The sequence below is a fragment of the Schistocerca nitens genome, chromosome 1 (assembly GCF_023898315.1).
Source record: "Schistocerca nitens isolate TAMUIC-IGC-003100 chromosome 1, iqSchNite1.1, whole genome shotgun sequence".
In the NCBI taxonomy this organism is placed as follows: Eukaryota; Metazoa; Arthropoda; class Insecta; order Orthoptera; family Acrididae; genus Schistocerca; species Schistocerca nitens.
In genome coordinates, this window is record NC_064614.1 from 307,138,564 (window position 1) to 307,146,606 (window position 8,043).

Genomic DNA, 8,043 nt, shown 5'->3' on the forward strand with positions numbered 1-8,043 from the left:
TAACTCACATCCATACATTTAATAATAATAATAAACTTATAAATGTCCAGCATGTAGCCATTTTTACCAATTAATTTGTGATGTGTTTGTAAAATGACCCACATAAGTCTGCAGGCTTCCCCAGCCAGAGACTTTTTGAATAAAATAATTTTGGGTTCTAGGCCAAGTGATTTAAAAACACTAAAGCAACTAAATTGTCGAATTTTCCACCAATTTGTTGCTGTTCTCTTCAGGGCCATTAACTGCTCTGTAGAGGAACACTGCAAGTCGCTCTAATCATGAGCATTTTAGTTGCTTCAGTGTTTGAAAATGATGCAGCCTAACACCCGAAATTATGTAACATGATTTGGTCCACATCTTTACGATTTATCATGCAAATGGTCCATGGAACATGAGACTAAGTAACTAACACATGACTCTGGTGTGTTTTTTATTCATAATGACAATGGTGTAGTTGTCAAAGTACTCAGTTTTTTGAAAGATCTTTGCAACATGTTCTAGAACCGAACACAAATTTAATTCCTATAAAACACTCCTCTACTCCGAAAATACAGTGTGTGTAACTTGAATTTCCCCAGAAGATAATTCCATTTCAGTAATTAAAGAAAAGGAATGTGCATGTTTATTCATTTTTAATTCGCCTTTAACAATAGTCAGGTGTACTGGACACATAGCTGAAGAAAGGCTTTTCGTTAATTATAGATAGTGGGTTTTCCAGTTGAGATTATGATCTATCTTTAGTTGCGAAATTTAAGACTTTCTGTACTTCATTGTTTGAGAAAACTTTTCTTAATGTATGTTCAGTTCTATCAGAAGCAGCGAATGGTGTTACTGAGTCTTGTCAAAAGTGAATAATAATCCATTTCCTTTGAACTCTCTGTTGATTTTTTTGAATATTTCATCAGGTGCCTTTTCAGTAAGCAGTCTGGAACTATTTTTATTCTTATACCTGTATCGTCTGCAAAAAGGACAAAGTATCAGTCTTCTGAAACTGTAAGTGAAAGATCATTTATATAATATCAGAAACAACTGAGGACTCTAAATCCGATACTTGTGCTACACTGTGACTGATTTCAATAAATTCTGAGTGACTATTGTTAGGTGACTGACATGGAACTGATACACATTGCTTTCTGTCACTGAGATAACATAAAAACCATGAAGCTCCTTTATCTACTATTCCATAATATTTTAACTTCTGCATTAAGATTTCATGGTTCACACAGTCAAAAGTCTTAAACAAGTCCCCAACGATGATAATTTTAATACATCGTCTGTCAACGCACAGAGAGTCTGTTCAGTTGACATTCAGTTTTGAAATACGAACTGTTTTATACTGTTTTACTTTTCCTAGACTAAGTGTTTATACTGTCGATTGTACACGACCTTTCAGAAAATTTCTGAAACAGATGTAGTGATGAGACATGTCATTAACTATTCACCGACGTTTCTCCCCTGAATATCCTCGTCTGCTAGCACGCAGTCATATGGTTTATGGTTTTGTGTGTCATATAATGTAATTTGTTAATACCTGTCACAATTTTTTTGTTTATTTATTGGCTGCATGAAGCTTTCTGGGAAATTATTTATGAATATGAAATGCGTTTTTCGTCTACTATGTCATCTCAAGCGTGATGTTTATGATGTGCGAGCTGCTTTGTTATTCTGGTGAACAATGTGTCTTACCCTACAGATACTGGTGAATTTCTGTACAACTCTTACTTACAGTTATTACACCTCTGATTTGGATGATGTTTAATGCGTTCTGCGCTAGGAAGTTGTGCCTTACGCATCTATCAAAAAAATATATTGATGTAGGTCGCTAGTGCTTATTGAGGAAGTAGACAATAATAGTCGTAAATAAATATTTTAATATGTGATTCGACGATTTACTATCATTGCTATTGAGGGCAGCTCCAGATACACGGGCTACAGATTCCAGTGTCATGATTTTTGTGTGGATTTCAGCATTTCTAATGTAATGTAGGACTGTTGTGCTTCATCGCATATTGCATTAGGATTTTCTTCCTCAGAAAAGAGCATTTCCCAGGTGCTCTAAGATGAGGAGAGTGTATTTAACTACACTTGAGTAGTCTGACCACTTTTTCCTGAATTAGGTTGGTTATCCATTTTTATGTCAGTTCAAGGTTTTTCAAAGGAATACTGTATAAGAAATGAAGACTAGCTTACAGTTAACACACATGCTTCTTGGTATTTATTGTCTAATACATAATTTTATTCTAGTAAAACATGTATTGTTGAAACACCAAGGCACACAAATGCAGTAGGGAGATGCACTGTAATCATGTTAGCTGCCTGAGATTCCAAGTGACGACAAAGATCCAGAAAATTCGATGTAGGAATTTGTCAGGCAGAACAGTTATATATATATGAAATGTTGCATGTGAAAACATACTGGTGCCTTGTGATCCTGCAGGTTTTCCCAGCGTCTTATGTGTTTATGCTCTTCACGGGTATGCTGCCGGATATGATCGTCTTCACTACACGACATTTCCACGATGCATCTGACCGCTATCTTCAGGTGCGAACCCTGAGTACACAATAACGCTGGAACTGAATGAACGTCAGAAACGGCGGCTCCTTTATACCCTGGGTCCAGGCCACTGCGCTTGCGCGAGAAGCGGAAGAGCTGCCCCCTGCGAAGGGGAAGAATTGCAGCGCCGCCGTCGATAGAAACTGGCGAAAATGATAAATCGCAAACTAAGATGTAGTGGGTCGAAAGCCAGACCGTTGTTGTTTTATATCCGCTAAAATAGGGTTCCATATATTGCTTAAAGGAAAACATTTATCTCTATTAATAACGTCATCAGATAATCGTATTTCGATGGATTCCTTGAGCACACAATCACCGTAACGAGAAGCTAGAGCAGTGATTTACGTCTCTTTAAACGACATGTTATGCCCTTCATTGACACAATGTTCGGCAACAGGAGATTTTTCATGCTGGTACAGATGTATGTGAGACTGATGTTCCACACATCAATCATGAACAGTGCAAATAGTCTGTCCAATATAGGCCTTTCCACAACGGCAGGGAATTCTATAAACTCCAGGCTTTCTCAATCCCAAATCATCTTTAACAGATCCAAACAGGACTCTAGTCTTGGTCAAATGCAAAAGAACACTTTTAATATCATATTTCCTGAGAATTCTAGAAATTTTTGAAGAAGTACTTCCACTAAAGGGTAGAAATGCAACTGATTTACTAGTATCTGGCGCTGGTTCTCTTGATGGTCCCAACTGAAAAGCACTATTAATTTGATAATCGGCATATCCGTTGAGCCTGAAGACAGCCTTAAGATAATCCAATTCCTGTGTCAAATTTTCAGAATCAGAAACTCTCTTGACCAATATGCATAGAACTCCCATGCACTGATGTGCTGGATGACAGCTTGTAGAATGAAGATGTGTGGGTTTATAGAATACGCCATGTCCCAAGGTACCATGTTCCTTTATGTGTTCCAGAACACCCAAAAAAGGAAATTTCCATCTTTTTCAGTTTCCATCGAAAATTTGATGCATGAATGAAGACAGTTAAAATGATCTAAAAACTGATTAAGAGCTTCCATTCCAGGTGGCCAAACAATGAAAATATCATACACATATCGCAAATAACAAGTAGGTCGAAGAGAAGAAGTCGTGAGTGCGATATCTTCAAAATCTTCCATAAAAAGATTGGCGACAATAGGGGAAAGAGGACTCCCCATAGCCACACCATCAGTTTGTTCAAAAAATACGCTAGAAAATAAAAAGTATGTCGATGTCAACACATGGCGACACAGCTCAGTAGTTTTATCATCCAGAAGTAGACCAATTAACAACAGGGATTCTCGCGCAGTCGCAGTGGCCTGGACCCAGGGTATAAACGAGTCGCCATTTCTGACGTTCATTCAGTTCCGGCGCGATTGTGTACTCAGGGATCATACCTGAAGATGGCGGCCAGATGGACCGCGGAAATATCATGTAGTGAAGACGATCATATCCGGCAGCATACCCATGAAGACCATAAACACACTGGTGCCATGCTTTTACATCCCAAGTGTATCATTACTACGATAAATACAACTGTACATTGCACATGTTTTATTATCAACAAAATATTTTTTAATTTCTATTTCGATCACCTAAGCATATCATTTTCTAGCATCAGTTACATCTGTTTAGCAGAAAAGTTCGGTGAGCCTGGCGTTAAAAATATGGCGACGAATGTTGCTTGTTGCTGTCACTCAGAGCGCTGTAATGCCTAGATAGCATGGAGGAAAAAAATTGTATTCCCCTGTGGATGGTACTATCTCCACAACAAGTCTTGCCACCGTTATTTAGTCTTGCTATTGCAGTTACTTGTAGCCAATTTGGCTCTGCCTCTGAGCACTATGGGACTTAACAGCTATGGTCATCAGTCCCCTAGAACTTAGAACTACTTAAACCTAACTAACCTATGGACAGCACACAACACCCAGCCATCACGATGCAGAGAAAATCCCTGACCCCGCCGGGAATCGAACCCGGGAACCCGGGCGTGGGAAGCAAGAACGCTACCGCACGAGCACGAGATGCGGGCATAGCCAATTTAATATGACTTATTTCATTTCTAAGATATTCATGTCCCAAGTGACCTCCTTCCTCATTTCATCTGAGAGTTACTGTCTAGCTTTAAACCCGGTTAAGAACTGGTAACATTTTACACGTTATTTTAATATTCCAACAGGAATCGAAATGTTCATTTGCAACTCACTTGGTAAAATATTATAGTTTCTAATAACCAAAGAAAACATTGTGATGCTCAGAGTCTAGCAATAATTTGGAATGACAACACTTACACCTTTGATTGTTAACTTTACATAAAAAGTCATCGTTAATGTTTGTATATGGACATGACACCCATAAATATTATACGAGAAATCCCATTGTAAATTAGTTCAAATACATTCAAATTCAACAGGAGCTGGTACGATGGTAGGATTTATTCCCATTCAGACGTGTGTTTCACAAAACTTTCAAATATCAAGCAGAGCTATAACTTCTGGTGGTAATTTTTTGTCTTATGACCATTTGCTTTCACTCTGCATGAATCAAATGTCAAGTGGTTGGTCGAATGGCACTCACTACTGTATCGAGCTACACCACCTGTCGCGAAATCTCGCGCTCATTAAAACTTGAGTATTGTTTGCTCAACTTTAGTTAACGCATGATTATGGTCTTTTCAGCCTAAAACCGGAAACTGAATAAATATACCCTGTAGAACAAGCATTTGTGCCTCCTGAGAACTTTTCTAGAGTGTGTCGCTTATATCATTTTAGTTATATGGAAGTGATGACTGCAGCTCTGACTCTGAATTTAAATCATAATTCTATACAGTGACTCGTAAACAAAATTACTACTATGTCAGACAAGCAATCCAGCTGTAGATACTTAACATTTCCCGCGCAAAGTCAGAATGGGTTTTACATAAATACTAGTGAACCCAACAATGCTTCGCAATTGCTAAATGCATATGGTAATTGGATTTGGAGTTACATTCTAACCCCCCCCTCCCCCACCTTCTCTGTGCATTACTTCTTCTCTGTTTCTGTTAGTCTCCCCCTTCCCCTCTCTCTGTCCACATCCTCCTTCCCCTCTCTATGTCCATTTCCCCCCACCCTTTGTCTGTCCATCTCCTCTTCTCTCCTCTCTCTGACCTTCATTATTGTTATTGCTAAGATAACCTTGACTGGGAATTGTAGTCGCTTGAAATGATTGGGTAAATTGGTTGGGTTTATTGGTATGTAGTGTATGCAAGAGACCCCTCCAACTGATGGATCTGTGAGGCCAACAGCTTCAATTACAGTATTTCGCATAGTTTTAACCTGCAAGTGGGTAGGATTACAAAGATTTGGACAATTTGTATTCTGTAGTAGTATTCTAATCAGAAGCTGATAAGCCATAAACATGAGTTTAGTTTGATACGTCTGTGAAAAGAGCAAGAACAAATATTTGGTTCGTAAAAATCTCACCTTACTTCTCAACATAATCTCCTTTGAGGGATACACACTTGGTGTAGCGATCATACAGCTTTTTCATCTCACCATAAAATTCAGGTTCTGTCAAACTGCAAAATATTCGTTGACTGCAACTATCACTTATTCATTTTATGTAACTGAAGTTGGAGGAGGGAGAAAGGAAAGGAAAGTGAAGGTACTAATGATATCTGCTGCAATGGAGCTTTATGCAAAATCAGCAGCAAAGAGTGAAAATGTGTACCAGATTGGGATGAGAACCTAGGATCTACTGCTTACTAGGGAGTTGTGTTAACCGCTGCACCACCCCAAAACAGTGTCATCATAAATGCGTGGACTATCTTGATATGCTCCCTGGCCGACCCACATTCCTTCCACCTATCCACAGCCCCCATCCATGTCCTCCATGCTCGTTGATTTTAGATTCCTACTGGAGGTCCAACGTAAACGTGCATCCACGCTGAAGTTCGTGTTTTAATTATCCACTGAGGTGAATCAGTTATGTGAATGCAGACATGTCCAAAAGAACAGACACCAGACATTCATATAACTTCCTCATTCGATGAAAATTTCTTTCCAAGCAAGCCAAATCTTTAAGTTAGGGAATAGGAAGAAGGCATTTGGGACTAAGTCTGGTGAATAGGCTGGTTGAGAAACCAATTCAAAGCCCATTTCATGCAGTTTGGGCACTGTTATCACTAATTTGTGAGATGCTGCCTTATTCTGGTGAAAGTACACTTTTTGCTTGCCAGTCTTTTCCATTTTGTCCCAACAGATGCTTCAAACGATCCGATAATGGAGCATAATAGGATCCAGTTATTATTCTTCCTTTTTCCAAGTAATCTGGTAGAATTATTCCTTGGGAATCCCAAAAAACAGTGGCCTCACCATAGCAGCTGAGAAAATGATCTTTGCCTTCTGTGCATTTTCGTCCGTCTTTATCCATCGTTTTGACTGCTATTTTGACTCTGATGTGTAATAACAGATCCTGGTTTCATCAACAGTCACAAACTGGTGCAAAAAGGTCTTGCAGATTGGGGTTAAGCATTGCCAGACATTGTGCTGAACTGTTGTGCCAGATGCTCTTTTGATCGATTGTGACCAATTGCAACACCCACCTCACACACAGCTTCCTCATGGCCAATTCAAGATGGAAGATATTATGCACTCACTCGAATGAGATGCCTACAGTCTCAGCAACCCTACTAATTTTTAATCAGCGGTGTTGCATTACTTATCATGGATTTTGTCAACCGTTTCTTTCATGGTGACCTCAATTAGATGGCTGTCTAAACTCATAATCCAGAAGTCAATGGTCTTCACTGATGGTGCAGAGTTCATGTGAACTTCATCCAAATCTCTTTATATTTGTGTGGCAGTCTAACTGTTCAACATTTAATAAGGTCACAAAACTCCGTTTTTCTCCATTCTGAATCGTGGTCGATACACTGACTGACTAAGATGGCTGTCAACAACGAAGTGCATTCTGTAAAAAGTTGAAATTCCTTATACATGCTTAGAATAATAAAGCTTACTAACCAAGAAAGTACAACAAAATGTTAAATTCTTTCACGGATATTCATCAGACTTATCCCACCAGCCTTGTAAAAATTTCCTGTTTTATGTAAAAACAATAGCGAGGAAGAAAACAAAACAGCACACTGTTATCAATACAATTTTTGTTTGACATAAGGAGCACAGCGCGTTTATAAGCACAAGGAAAAAAATTCCCAGATTTTCCAGTTAAAACTACACTTTTTTCAGGGAAAAATACACTTTTTTCCTGGTGAATATTCACTTTTTCGCAGGTGAAAATTCACTTTTTCCCAGGTGAATGTACATTTTTATCTTTGTTAAGTGTCATTATACTTTCTGTCAGAGCTCCAAAACTTATCAGTGCTTTGAATAGGGATGGTTTTATACACCCGCATAGAGCTTCCCGGTACTTTAGGCCACGAAAGCTAGAAAAAACAACGTTTTGTAAAGATCTTTGATGTGCAGCAACATTTATATTGCATAATTTCAT